This window comes from Pseudochaenichthys georgianus, chromosome 18 (assembly GCF_902827115.2).
Source record: "Pseudochaenichthys georgianus chromosome 18, fPseGeo1.2, whole genome shotgun sequence".
Classification (NCBI taxonomy): Eukaryota; Metazoa; Chordata; class Actinopteri; order Perciformes; family Channichthyidae; genus Pseudochaenichthys; species Pseudochaenichthys georgianus.
Window position 1 is genome coordinate 19525499 of NC_047520.1, and position 15098 is coordinate 19540596.

The 15098-nt window shown below is 44.6% G+C and overlaps 2 long non-coding RNA genes across 2 annotated transcripts; one reads left to right on the forward strand and one right to left on the reverse strand.

Moving 5' to 3' along the window:
• Positions 1-1214: 1214 nt before the first annotated feature.
• On the reverse strand, positions 1215-3193 carry LOC117464080 (uncharacterized). Its single transcript, XR_011644948.1, has 3 exons — positions 3061-3193; positions 2304-2456; positions 1215-1937 (listed from the first exon to the last, which is right to left on the reverse strand). It is a non-coding gene; the product is annotated as an uncharacterized lncRNA (long non-coding RNA).
• A 9049-nt stretch (positions 3194-12242) lies between these two features.
• LOC139435737 (uncharacterized) lies at positions 12243-13360 on the forward strand. Its single transcript, XR_011644949.1, has 3 exons — positions 12243-12270; positions 12733-12789; positions 13010-13360. It is a non-coding gene; the product is annotated as an uncharacterized lncRNA (long non-coding RNA).
• Positions 13361-15098: the final 1738 nt, after the last annotated feature.

The following is a 15098-nucleotide window of genomic DNA, read 5'->3' on the forward strand; positions in this document are numbered from 1 at the left end:
GCGCTGCGCCGCGCTGCGCCGCGCTGCGCCCTCCTCCTGCGACCTAACACACCAGGCGCGTTTCAAAACGTTGCGGAAGCGGAGCGTCGTGTGTGCAGCCTGCAGTTCTTCTTCTTCTTCTCTTTAATGGCGAATCGCTTCCACTTGGAGCATATATCGCCACCTACTGTTGAGTTATTAAATGTTCATATTAAATCCTTATCCTCAAACTAGTGCTTTTGAGGAATTTGAAGATCAGCTTGTTTGCTTCATTTCTTGATTTATTTTACATATATTGACTTGAAATCCATGTCCTTGATGTTGAGTTGTTCCAGTGCAGTTTTCAGAATGAGTCTTTGCCTTGTATATTCCGGGCAGCTAAAAAATACATGATGTATTGTCTCTGGTTGTTGGCAACCATCACAATTGCCATTTGGATGTTTTCCAATCAGATGCAGTGATGAGTTTAATCCAGAGTGACCCAATGTTATCCTGCTGTTAATGCTCTGTTCTCTTCTACTACTCCCCCAGGTGCTTCCTGTTCCCACTTCCCGTTGTATCTGGTATAAATGTCTTTGATGTTAGCCTCGCAGTTGTTGTTGATTTTGGAATATTTCCTGGACATTTGTACTTCTACAAGTAAGTAGGCTACGTAGTTAAATAGTTTATGTTTGTCTGTTTAAATCGGGTTTATTGTTGTTATTTCCTATGTTGTTGTGTTGTAGACTACAGACACAGTTAATAATAATTGTAATATTCCAGTTATAAACGATATGAATCAAAGATGTGTTGCTGTATTTTAGTGGTAAAAAAATATGCATTCATCATCATAATTATTCTATATATATATAATTTACAGTGCCTGTAAACCGGAGGAGAACGCTGGCATGTATTCTCCTACTTGAAAGACTACGGGGGGATGGGGGGAGCCGGTTTTGGGTGCACCCCCTCAACCAGCAAAGGAGACAACAAGGTGATTTTCATCACCTCGTGGCTGAGCTGAGGCTGGACAGCCAACGACATCACCAATATTTTCGGATGAGTGCAGAGCAGATGGATGAACTGCTGTCCCTCCTGGGCCCTGAACTGACCAGACAATCCACAAATTACAGAGCTGCCATTGAACCCAAGCAGAGACTGGCTGTTGCACTTAGGTCAAATGCCCATTTCACAGACAATACATCACTGACCACAAATTTAATAAAGGTTTTATTTTTTTAACAATTTCACCCCAAACAACACTTTAAACAGAAACATCAAATATAAACAATCAACACAAAAAAAGTAACTATTTACAGTAAAAAAAACAATGAACTCAATTGCTCAACTATTGTTCGTAAAAAGACTCCTGCCAAGCTGAGCTACTGCTGGAGGACAGCATGTCTGATGGCCTTGTAGGTGTTGATTGGGCGCGTGGGGGTTGGGGTACACTTGGCCGAAAGGCTACTGGCCTGGAGGTGTGAATGGAATGTTGAGTGGCGGGGGGATGGTCAATGGGCTGCCAATGTTGCTGGTGTTGGGTGTCTCTTTCCAAGTTGTGGAAGGTGTTTAAAATACAGACTTTTGCCTGATGTTTTCTGTCTTTGTCCAGTCTTTGCAACATGGGCACAAGACTGAGAGCAAAGTAGTATGACTCCTCTAATTCTGAGTCTGGCATGTGTGGTGCAGTTGGAGGTTCCTGCAGTAGAGATATCAGCTGCTCTCCAAGGTCTGTGCTCTGTGGCCTCCTCCTTGTGTCCCGTGTGGAACGCTGGGCCGCTGCTGGTGTGGAAATGGGATCCCTGGGGCTACGGGACCTAGAGGGCCTTTGCCTCTCTGCAGAGGTTGTGGGTACCAGAGGTGGTGGGGCTGGAGATCCACATGATGTCCTGGCATGTTCCTCTGTTTCCAATGACAGGGGTGTAGATGCTCTCTCCATGTCTTCTACAGGGGAAGGATTGCTCAAGCTGCTTTTTGAACTATATGAAAAGAAACAACATGAATCAGAAGAACAGGGAGAAAGACCAAGGCCAAAACTGAAAAAACGTAAATTCGTAGAAATCATTCTGACAGGACAAATGAAGTCCAAGGTCTCCCCTCCCCAAACCAGGGAAAAAACCCTACGTGATGCAATGATAGTCCCAGAGGAGGCGGAAGATGGTGGGGAAGGGGGACAATACCCCCTCCTTCAACCCTCTGCCCAAATGAATTAAAACCTTTTTTCTGGGGATTAATTTATGCAATAGGAACATATTTATGTAATTTAAAATAAAGTCTTTCATACCCTTTGCAATACATCATCACAAATTACAAAATTATATAAATTAAAATATGTGCATACATACCTCCTTTGCTGTACATAGGGCAAAAGGAAGGACATTATGTCTGTATACTTCCAGCCCTTTTGCGTGCCGCCTGCAGATCCACTTGGGAGAGATTTCTTCCTGTTTTTAACAAAAGCATCCCAAAGTGACTTCCATCGTGCCTTGCCTTGTCGACTGAAACAAAGAATAGATTCAGATTAATAACATGATTTCACATATTTTTCTTTGCTTTTTTTTACCCTTCAGATACTTGGCTTCCAGGGACTCATTGGTCAGCCTAGCATTCAGCTATAGCCTAGGATGCGCTACTGTGTATGTAATACAATTTATAATAAATGGTTTTGTCTGACAAATGACTGCCAAATTATTCTTGTCTGTCCTCACAATTTATCTGACTATAAATGCAAGATTTTCCACCACAGCATACTGTATTTAAACATTATTGAGCGTATTTTGGGTAGTTGTTATAACACATGAATAAAAACAAACTATAATACAAAAATATAATATCATTATAAAGAGTTAAACACAACTGTATTGATCCCTGGGCGAAATTCACAAGATAAAGTATAATTAAAAAACCAATATTTATAAAAATATAAATACAATATAATAATATTATAATCTTGATATAGGAAATAAGATCTTACTTTATTGTGAAATGCAAGTTTACTGAACAGTTTTTTAACGACTTTCACAAGATGTGAAACTACTGAATGGCTCTGTACTGTACCTACAAGTATTAATTAACTTTAAAACATTAATATGTAGTTGTTACCTTCCACTCCACAAACTGCAGCGACTAAAAACCAGGCCTTGTCCTTTCTGATGTTGTCCTCGTAGTAAGCATTGGTTACATCGTATACAATGGTGTGTTTCTCCACTTCCATTATGAACACCTCGTCGTCCATTGTGCGCATCGTAGTGGAGGTGTTGTGATGAAGGAGGGGGGTCTGCTAAATTAGTATATATGCGGGCTGGGCCTGGCCCGGATGCTCACCTTTCCACTTCCTGCGAGGGGGGGGCTGCCTGCCCGACCTTACCTTACGGCTGCGCCGCGGCAAAAATAGGATTCATCCTAATTTTAGAGAAGCGCTGCGCCGAGCCGCTTCTGGGACGCGTCTGAGCCGTAACGTGGCGCGTGTGGTGGAATAGCACCCATTGACTAGAGTGGCCGCGATCCTTACGACCGCCGCGGCGCGGCCGTAACGCGGCGCAGACGCTCCTGGTGCGTTTAGGGGGTTAGTCTCTGGGCCAATGGGATGCAAAAGAAAGCATTGGCCAAGTCTATGACGGTAAACCACCTGTGGCCGGGCCCAATTTGGGCCACAGCCACGTGTGGGTTTGGAACTGGGATGCAAGGGGTTGTTACTCGTGAATTAATCGAGCGTAAGTCGTGGGCCGTTCGGAAAGACTTTCCCCCAGCCTTTTTTACCGGAAGAATGGGGGTGTTCCACTGTCTGTCCGTTGATGGCTCTAAAACACCTGATCTTTTGAGCCCTAGGACAGTTTGGTCAATTCCTTCTTTGGCTGCTGGGGACATTGGGTATTGAGGTCGGTACACTGGTGGATCTGGGGTGTATTCAAATGTGACTGGGGCGGTGTTGGTACAGTGTCCTACGTCATAGGGGTCTTGAGACCACAGGGCTGGAGGTACACGCGCGTACATAGCCTCTGTCTCGTCATGGTCTTGTTTGTCCCTGTGGTGGTCTCGAACTACTGGGGTCTCGTCATATAGAATACTTTCCTCTGATGAATGGGCAATTGAGTGTGCCTGAAGGGAGGGAGAGAACTGTACATTAGGGATTTGGGTGGGTTGCCAATCCCTTGCTTGTTGAGCCCTTTTTACAAAGGGTCCCAGGGAACGAGCCTCTGCTTTGGGACCTAATCTGTGATGTGTGGCACAGATTCGGGTCCCATCTTATACCAATACATTTGTTCATCTGTGAGGAAGACTTCGGCCGCCACTCCTAAAGAGGAGAGGAAGATTCTCCCTGTGTCTGCACTATCATTGCTGTCATATTTTTTGTGGTCCCACTCGTATGCGAAGCTCTCGTCAAATGGACTGCGTGAGTATGAAAAAGTGATGTGTGGTGGGTCACGTGTGGGTCCATATGGTGCCATGGCTTGTAACCAGGGTTTCCACATAGAAAATTTGGTGTATAGTGACTGCTTTAGTTCAGAATTTACTAAAGGTCTTTCTAGAAGTCCCCAATATATGATAGTCTGTTGGAAAGGGTCTGGGCGTGTGGGCCTGGCCAACAACATTTGTGAGGATGCTCCTATGGGTGCCGAGCAGTTAAAGGAAGTTCCGTCCGGGAAACTAACCCTGAGTCCATCTGGTGAACACAAAATGGAGGCGTTGGTCTTTATAAGTATGTCTCTTCCTAACAAATTTGCTGGGCATTGTGGCGAGAGTAAGTAGGGGTGTGAAAACCTTTGTCCTGCTAGTACAGAGGGAAGGGGATGGGTGAGCGGAAGGTATTCTGTTTGTCCTGAAAACCCCACCACTGCCACAGATTCCGGAGAGGCATGGGCGCGGTACTTAGGATCTTTTACCGTCGAATACCGTGCTCCCGAGTCAACTAGAAAAGGTAAGTTGTCTCCGCTTACTGCGACATTAATGAGGGGTTCCGACAGTCCCCTCATTGTGGAGCGTCCTAGGACTGCCTATGTTTGGTATTGTCCTTCTTCTGGATACCAGTTATAACCCGGTTCTCCGAACACTGGGAACTGTTGGAGCGGGGGTTGGTTCGGAGGGTACCCTTGACTTTGTGAATGTGCTTCTGGACGCTGTGTGCCCGGGTAGTAGCCCCCTGGACCGCCCTGTGATGCTCCATATCCCCCTCTAGTTGGCCCTCCTCTGCTTGGGTGAACCCCTCTTGAAGGTGCTCCTCTTCCCCTATAGCCCCCTTGCTGAGGACGTGGGTGTGCTGGTGCATGCAGGGTGCCCTGTTCTTGGTCTCTTGCTCGTGACCTACATGCTGCAATGAAATGTCCCGCTATACCACAGTAGTGACACCCTCCCTGTACCCCCGGAGTTCCTGGAACGTATCCCCCCGGGTTACCTCCGTACGGGGCTGGTGGGGGTGGATATGCCTGGGCGTATCCTGTCCCTATGGGATAGCTCTGATTTTGTGGAGGGGCTTGGGGCATGGGGAGTGGTTGGAGAGGGGCCATTATCTGTGGTTCCTGAAGTGGCATTTGTTTTTTCTCACTGCGTTTGCTGTCCTTTCCCTCGGTTTCTAGTCTGGTGGAGACCGCTAACTGTGACTGCAATAGTTTGAACCTTAGCTCCTCAATTTTACTGGCCTGGGACACCACCTTGTCTGCTGTTTTCTTGTGGAAATGCATTATGGCTCTATTCCATTGTATCATTGTTTGGTGGGGGGTCTCTGGATTGTCGTCCATGGCGTCTTTGACGCTTTTGGGGAAAGCTGCCCACACCGCCGCTTTGTAAAGGGACCTATGTGTGGGATCGAACCCATGATGCACCCCAGTGGTGTCTCGGTATTCTCCTTCTGCTCGAGCTAAAAATGCTGCACAGGTCTCGTCTGGTTTCATGGCGAACGCAACAGTTTTATGAACTGTGGGCCATTTGACTCTTACCACATCGCCTAAGGCCGACAGGAGGACAGAGGACAATTCTGTTCTGTCTATGAAGGTGGAAGTTCCTGCTCTTGTCTCGACTTCTGCTAGGTCAAAAGGACTAGTCTGGCTGGCTAATATCCTCCGGAAGTCCCCAAGGGCCAGCTGCTGGCCTGAGCCTATGTTTGTCCAGGCCCTCATCCACGGGGCGCCCCCCTCAGAGAGAGGTGGCATCTGGGCAGCCATGGTGCCTACGTCAGTGAGGCTGAATGGCCTGTATATGTGTCCTCCCCCTTGTGTTGGTATCAGTGGCATTTGGGCAGAGGGTTGAAGGAGGGGGTATTGTCCCCCTTCCCCACCATCTTCCGCCTCCTCTGGGACTATCATTGCATCACGTAGGGTTTTTTCCCTGGTTTGGGGAGGGGAGACCTTGGACTTCATTTGTCCTGTCAGAATGATTTCTACGAATTTACGTTTTTTCAGTTTTGGCCTTGGTCTTTCTCCCTGTTCTTCTTCTTCTTCCTCCTTCTCTGACTCAGATTCTGACTTAGGGGTCTCTCGAACACCCCGTCTTTCCCTTGCTGCTTGTTCTTTCTTTTTATTTTGAATTAACAGTTTCCCAAATTCTGTCAACAAATTCTCCTTTCTTTCATGTTGCTCTATGACGTCCCTGCCTTCCCTCTCCTCATACTCCTTTTCTTGTTCTGTTTCCCAGCTCAAAGGGCCTTCCCTCCCAGTGGCCCACTCTCTGTCTCTACCTTGACTCTCACGGATTGTTGTAGCCCCTGGTTCACTATCCTGGGCTTCTGTTGTCGATATCATGCCTGTGACGTGTCTTCTGTGTTCCTGTGCTATCTCAGCGCGCCTGTTGGCCTCAGAATAATCCCGGAGGGGTGTGGCGCACGCTCCAAGGTCCTCCCACCGTCTGCTATTTGACAGGGGCCCCCGGAGGCTAGGCTCAGTGGGTGAGCTTCGGCCTGAACCAAAATCAGCGTGCTGTGGCGGTGGCGCACTGGGGGCAGCAGGAGTGAGTTGCACTGGTCCTGATATGTCAAACATGTCACCGGTCCCTCCTGGGGGTCCTGGTGTTTTTACCGCCACTTGAGGAGCTTGCAGAAAAGGGTTCCCTGGCCCCATGCTATATAGTGGGGGTTGTGCGGGGTCTGGGAGGGCCGGGTATATTAGGGGTGTGGGGACCGGGGGAGGTGTGACCGCTGTGTCTATTTTTTCTGCTTCTGCTTCTTTCGGAGCTGGCTGCGCTACGAGTGGTGCCTGAACGGCGGCTGATCGTGCTCCAGCCATGGCTACCGTGCGTGCGGCAGCTGACAAGCCATAACATGTACGGGCTAGTTCTTCTAGGTCTTCCCTTTTGTCTTGGTGTTTTTTCCGTCCTGTCCATCCTACTTTTATGGTTTTAGGTCTGGTCAGTCTCTCCTCCACATTGTTTTGTCCCTTTTTAAACATTTCTGTTGGACTTTTTCCCCCTAATAGACGACCTAGACTATCCACCTCTTTCTCCCGGAAGGCTTTCAGCAGTCCGCTGTCTGTCATGTCTCGGTACACTCTGGCTACCCTACCTTCCCATTTTTTATGATCCTTTTCTTTCATTCCTTTCTTCCCTTCGTCTACCCATGTCATCCATACCGTCAGCCGGGTTTCTGGGATTAAAATTCCCTCCTTTTTCTGTCTTTCAAATTCACTTTCCATTTATTTATTTAATTTTTTTGTTTTTTTTTGTTTTGTTTTGTTTTGTTTTGAAAATCCGGATTTTTCTTTTATACTTTAACTATGTTTTCAGCTGCTAATGTCCTTACTAGGCTTATGCTTTTTACTGCTAATCTTTATTAGGCTGACGTATCTTCCGTGCAACTAGAGTCTCCTATCTAGGTTTACGCTTTGTCCTTGGCTGCTGACACGGTGGTCAGGCTGACACCCCCCTTGTATGAGTAGGCTACGGCGAGCCTTTATAAATGTCGGGTTCCACCCGCTTCTTATCCCACAAATATGTTATGCATCTGCTGAAATGTTCAAATGTTTTTTGCTTTTTCTTTCGTCAATCTCTAACACAACCCTAAAATGTAGCTTTCATCAATCACAACATTTAGTTTTAACAGGCAGCTGCTCACCTCGTTATGGTCCTACCCGGGATTGGTTGTATTTTTGATTGAGAAAAGTAGTCCCTCTGCTTACTCCCAGAAGGTCATCGGTGTCCGATCGTCGCCTGCCCTGACCATCACGTCACGGGATCACCAAGCTGTTGGAGCCTATAGGAACAGGTCCGCACTCCGCGAAGATCATTTGGTTATGGCCAGAGCAGGGTCTGACCATCCCTCAGTTCCGGTGAGCCGTTCCTGGGAAGTAGAGGCAGTATCTAGAAAACAGATTATGCTTGTAAAACTAATTGGACTTCGTACTCCGATTTGATTTGGTATAAATTTGGTACTTTAATCACAGTTCAGCAAAGTACATTCAATTTGATACAATACCACAAAGCGCTTTGGACTCCTTCTTGAGGTCTCACCGTGACAGGCAAGTCAGCGTAAGATCCCAGTTGAAGAGAGCCCCGAGAACTGATATATACTGTTCCTAGCGGAGCCCCCTTCGCTGCTCTCCCTTGGTGTAATCTGCCGTTGCTACCCTAGCAACACCCAGTTTTACCCAAGGTCAGAGCCAGGGCCCAACTCACTCTTCCTAATTTCGATGTGTCTTTGTTACCGCCTTATCTGGTTTTCGCTCACAAGACAGTGGCGCCTTTTGGTCGGGTGACACATACTCGTAACATGGTGTTCTACATTCTTGTGGTTTGTAGTTTTGAAGATAACAGGATGTAGCCGGCCAACTGCTGAGGCTTCTCAGCAGTTGACTTTAACACAGTACTTTTCCACTCAGACAGCTCAATGTTTTAGCTTTTCCATGATAGGTTTACTATATCTTATATTCACTGTTACTTTTGCCTTATCTTTATCCTTCAGTAGCGAGTATACACAGGTGAGTTTATACAGGTGAGTATGTGTATACTAACCCTGACCTCTCTGCTGGGATCCCGTTGCCCGGCCAGCCCTCTCCGGGGTTCAGCTCACCTCAAGAACATGAGCCTCATGAACATGACTCTGGCTCCAGCTACTCCACCCACTGGGACACAGAATCCCTGATTGTCTCTGAGGATCACGGAGCGTCCACACTACAGCTCCAAAAATAGCTTGGAGCTGGGCGTGTCTGGAGCTTGGGGATTTTATTCAAGCAACACGGCCAACAACCAATCACATGAATCTCCCGCCCCCGACATACAAAGCAAAAACCCCCGGGGATTTTATGCGAGCAATATATATATAAACTCTCCAAACAGGCGAAAACCTACCAGTTTCCCCCACTGTCTCTGCCACCTCCCTCCATGCCTGGTTCCTCCGGTTTGTATCCCGGTAGGTGAAGAGGGTCTGGTCATACAAAACCGGGTGATTCGCTACGGCGATAGTTAGTTTCTCCTCCGACTTTGAATATGAAATATAGAAATGAACGGCGGGATATCTCTCCCAGCTTAGACGCGGTTTGATTGGCTAGCGCTTCAGCTGTCAGATTTTGGGAAACGGGATTTGATTGGCTGGCGCTGGCTACTCCGGCGTCCAGGCGACCAGAAGTTGAACAATGTTCAACTTCTGGTCGCCTGGGACGCCTGAGACGCCTCGCTCTGCTACCCACAATTCAGTTCGGCGAAAAAGCGCGGCTACGTGACGTCACCCCATTGAAAGCGAATGGGCAGCTTGGAGCAGCTTGGAGCTTTCGACGCTGTAGTGTAGACGGGCCGTCATAGCCCACGATCCCCTCAACCTACAACCAGTCACAATCACACACACTATGGCTGAAGTCGAATAGTCCATTTAGCTTAGGAACCTTCCTAAAGGAGTGAAATGACCCGGAAGTCCCTCAGTGGCAGCCATGATAAGTGCCGTTCGAATTCTCTAGAATGATGAGAATGATAGGAAAGGAGGTTTCAAACTTCCTTTATAACCTCCTTTAGCTTAGGAACCACTGGACCTCCCTAACCGACAGGAGAAGCGAAAATGCTTCCCCACAATGCCTTGCAGCCGCAGCATTTTCCGTCACTCAACAGTCGGCCGTTCACGGAAACAACCGATTATGACCGAGAAATGATATCATGAAAGTTACGGTGCTTATTAAGCATTTTAAAACGTAGGTGGTAAGCATAGACTGTATGGTGGTAAGTTGTCAAAGTGCTTTGTTTTGAACGTTCATCAGTATTATAATCAAAAAGAGAAATATGAACGTTAGTTTTTACTGAAATGATCAAATAAAGTCAACATCTCACAGTCTTTACTGAGCTGTGTGGAGTTTGTTCAACTTTTAAAAGATGTTTGAATGGTGATATACACAGTGATAGATGTTAAGGACTAACGTTTATAATAAATACATTTGTTTTGATTTTAAGATATTTTCATAGTTCATACAATCTTTGGGATCATTAGTATTAATGTGGACCGGAGGGAGAGGGTGACGAGCATAAGTTTCACTTTCCTTTTTTATTTCAATTCCAACTTTGGTCATGAAGAATATGTTTCTCTGTTGTCCACGTTCATAAAGCAAAGCAACAGCATCAGAGCACGGCGCAGAGTCTCTAGATGAGTTTACAGTAGTCCCTCGTTCTTATTAAACATCCATGTTGTAGTCCGCTGTATAGAAAACTGTGGTTTCCATAGTTTCCCCACAGCAGCAGACCGACGTCCGCTGGCGCATCATAAACACGTCGGATAGTGAAAGTGCAGTCGAATTCCCTAAAGCACTGCAGTCTCTTCTCCTAAGTCCTTTTGAATTCTCCTATCCACTATCTCTTAACCCCGTGACGTTTCACTCAGAGGTCAAGGAATAGACGATAGGGTTAGAACTTAGGAGCTGATTTTTAAACTATCCGACTGCAGCCTATCTCTCACTTCCCCTTTTGCTTCCCCCTACCAAGACCAGCTCGCCGCTAGAATTGGGCTCTGGCTCCAGCTGTTCCACCCACTGGGACACAGAATCCCAGATCTCTGAGGATTTTAGCCCAGGATCCCCTCAGCCTACAACCAGTCATAAACATACACCTTCCAGAATTGGTCCAAACACCTTTAAAAACTCATATTTGACCTTATGTCAAATAAAACACACACACCCATTCACAGATCCTTAGGTCCGTGGAACTTATTCTCAACCGAGAACCCAAAACCCCAATCCAACACAAAAACCTAACCCTAACCCTACCAACGCTGAGTTATTTCAAGTCGAGGCTAAAAACACTACTTTTTAGAGCTGCTTACCCAGAAGCCTTTTAACTTGTTTTAGCTTTACCGTATTTACAATGTCGTTTTTAAACTTTGTATCTCATTAATGCATTGTTTTTATGAATCTGTTATTCCATTATGTTTATTTATTGTGTTCCTCTCTGTTCTCTTACTATTATGTGTTAATGATCATGTAAAGCACTTTGAATTGCCTCTGCGTCTGAAATGTGCTATATAAATAAACGTGCCTATTACCTTACCTTTACACAGGTGAGAATATGTACAGGTGAGAATATGTACAGGTGAGTATATAGATGAGTATATACAAGTGAGAATAGACTTTATACAGGTGATCATTGACTGTATACAGGTGGGTGTTTCCAGATGAGTAGTGTTTTTCCGAATAAAGGAGGAGCAGGTAGGAGTTCAGTAAAGTTGGAACGATATTGGCAAACTTCTTGCTGTAGTATGACCAACAGGAGAGTATTGATCTGTGTAGTGAGTTATAGTAATATACTGTATAATAGTGAAGTGATTGAATATTATTGTATTCTCTTTTTTCGGAGTTGCACTTTGCAGACGGTCCCTGAGCCAATAGAGTCTGGCTTCAGGGGCGGATCGTATAGAGAGGCGAAGTCACGCCCATCTACTTCCGGCCCATGGGACCCCGGAAGCGAAAAATTAACATTGAATTCAATGGAGAGAGAACACGTATCTTTTGATCCCGTTTGAATTGTGCCACGAACTACACATATGATGTTGTCAATCTTAAACAATAAGTTCCATGTCAAAAAAGTCACATTTTGTCGTAAAACTGTTGAAATATAAGACTATGAAAAATACGCGACTACAAAGACTACAAATCCCAAATCCCATTCTGGCTCGCGTAAGTGATGTCACAGGCGATAATGCTCCAAGTGGTTGCGACTCGTAATTAAAGCGAAGAAGAAGATCTCATAACCGATTTATTCCCTCCAATAAATAAGAGATTGCTAAAAATAAATTCACTTTTACAAGATGCATGTGTGCTTTGTACCAGGTTGTAATCACATAAGTGATCAAACCACTTGCTCGTTCTATCGCTTCCCGTCTGATGAAAGGACCAGGAGTCGTTGGACCAAACATATCAGGTAATACACATGTTGTGCATGGAACATATAGTCAAGTTAGCTACCTAGCTAGTAGCGACGAGTAGCGAGCACGTTAGTTAGCATCACATTACTTAGCCTTGTCATTTTTAGTAGCCTTACCATGAAGTTATTATTTTATTACATGAAGTAAGAGTAAGAGTAGATGGTAAGTATTTCGTGAAACATTTGAAGAGTAGCCTACTGCGCCATCCACCGGGTGCTAAGGAAGCAGTCAGGGAGAGTCGAAGGCAGGCAGGGAGCTTTGCATGACAGATTCTTCTGGACGTGTTTCATTGTGATGACAGTAAGGGTGAGTCAATCTGTTTGTTGGAAAGACAGTAGTTGAGTGATTACTGAGAGAAAATTATTAGAAGGGATAATTATTCAAAGTGTTACTGTTGTGTTACTTTAAAGTGTTGTTACTGACCTTTTTCTCTTTTATTTCCTTTCCCTCACCTGTAGCTGCTGAGACCCTGAGGAACATGCACACTGACCTGCTCTGGCAACCTGATTTCCACTGTACGTAATAGTATTTGGTTATGGTATATTATTTATATACATCAAAGGCACAATGCACCCCCCAGAGACACACATGTATTGAGTGTGATATTTTGCATAGGTCAAGTGAAAACATCTTTACACACTAGAAAACTGTAGGAGCGGCAACTTGTTTTGAAATTGAATTTTTAATATCCGAAAATGAAGTTGATATGTTTTCTTTATTCTTCTCTCTTCCCAGCTCCATCCATCACCGTGCTCTGTTCCTGCAGGTCCTGCTTGCTAATCATTATGCTCATATGTTTTCACACAATTACAAATAAAGTCAATGTATTGTATGACATGAAGTTGTGCTTCATTCGGAGTCAATAATACATTCATTCTGCCTTCATCCATTCTGCCTTCAACTGCACAATGACTGTGGACTGCACCGACATCCATGTAGCTGCCCCCATTAAGATGAACCAAGCAAAGAGGGTCGCCATCATGCCCAAGGACATCCAGCTGCATCCGCGGAGAGAGGGCTTAGACTGACCTGAGACCAGCACACCCAAACACAACGGCTCTTTTAAGAGCCACCTACAGTTTCAAAGAGTTGCAATCCTACGTTATTATAATTATTAAACTGGTTCATGTATCACTTAGTTTACTGAACTGTGATGAATGAAAGAAATGAGTGAGGTAGTGGTTTACTGAAGTTACAAAGACATTAATATATGAGTAACGGGTCAGTGTAAACACAAGCTTCTGTCAATTATGGATCATTCAAACTATATACAAATAATATGTAATAACGTTCGAAAATAAGTATTCGGTATATTCCTTGATAGCTTTTGGAGAAGGTTGTTTTTAAGTTTACTAAAAATCTATCGTTTCAACTGTTTCACTTTATAAAAAGGAACAGGTGAGTAGAGCATTATTGAGTTTCTTATTCTGTCAGTAAATTATCCAAATGAATGTTTTTCATTATTTTAGTCAACCCTAAACAAATTGATTGTACCTTTTTAATAATGACCTTACATGGTCGGCAAAGTTAAATTAACTTCAGAAAATCAAATCTGTTCTTAGAAAAAACTAATAAATGTTTAAAGATAGGAACTTGCCATCCCACTGAAAAACAGTCCGTAGAGATTTAAAGGCGGAGTTGTAGTTCAGTCCAACGTTTCATTTGGATTCATTTCTCCAACAGGCAACTATTTTCATAAAGAATATATATATTTTTCAAAGTCAACTTTATTGTCAATCTTACTCAGTTTGTGTTTATAGACAGAGAGATCAAAAAGACGTTTCCAACAATCCCAAATACGAAAAATTAAATTATACAATTTACAGATATGTAATGTATACAAATATATATATCCTATATACACCATCATGTATAATGATGGTGTATGATGTAGAAGGAAGTGTGGTAGATAACAAGTAAATATAGAGTTGCATACAATGTATGTACAGCAAAAGATGGAATAACAGAAGCACGCAGTATAATAATAATTACATGCAACAATTAAATAACTGCTCAGCGTCTCCACCACAATCCCAATCTGCTGTGTCCTGTTTTCCTCCCCTCTGCATAACACCCCATCACACATACGGAACACAACGCAGAGTCTGAGGGTGTTAAGAGTATGTTTATTTAAATGTCCTCCTCTCTACTGGCCAACACAGGGAGCATATGCTGGGTGTAGAATTGTTCCAGGAGGAGATTTCCATGCCATGCAGGGTCTTTGGGGATGGGGATGATGATCGCCTCCTTCGTGGTCCACACAACAAAGTAGCAGAGACTCCGGTCTGTGATGTGCAGCTGCCCTTGGACCTGGTGCCAGTGTGGGTGATATATGACCCACCCTCCTCACGGAGACAGAAGGATGGTAACTGGACTGCCTCCGCGATGGTCATGTTCATGTCACCAAAATCCTTGAATCTACACACAGCAAATAAACTCAAATGACACATCGAGATGTAAAAGGAGATCACACATACAGTATAGAATATCCTGTATAGTCGATATAAAACTGGCAGCTTCAATCTGAAGAGCAACTAAAACAAAACATGGGAGTTTACCTTGTTCTTGTGAACACTAATGTTATCCACAGCATACACAGAGACCACGAAGTTCTTCAGGAGAAAACTAGTTACTAAAACAAAACACGTTAGTGTACCTTGTTAGCTAATGTTAGCTAGCTGACATTAACGTTACACATTGCACTCATTACTCACCGAAACCTTGTAAAGCCGGTCCCGCTGCTCTTACAGAACCGACTAACTCCCCTTTAGTGTATGTACAGCTCTCAACGTGCCCAGACTTGTAGTGATTTTCACCTCATTTT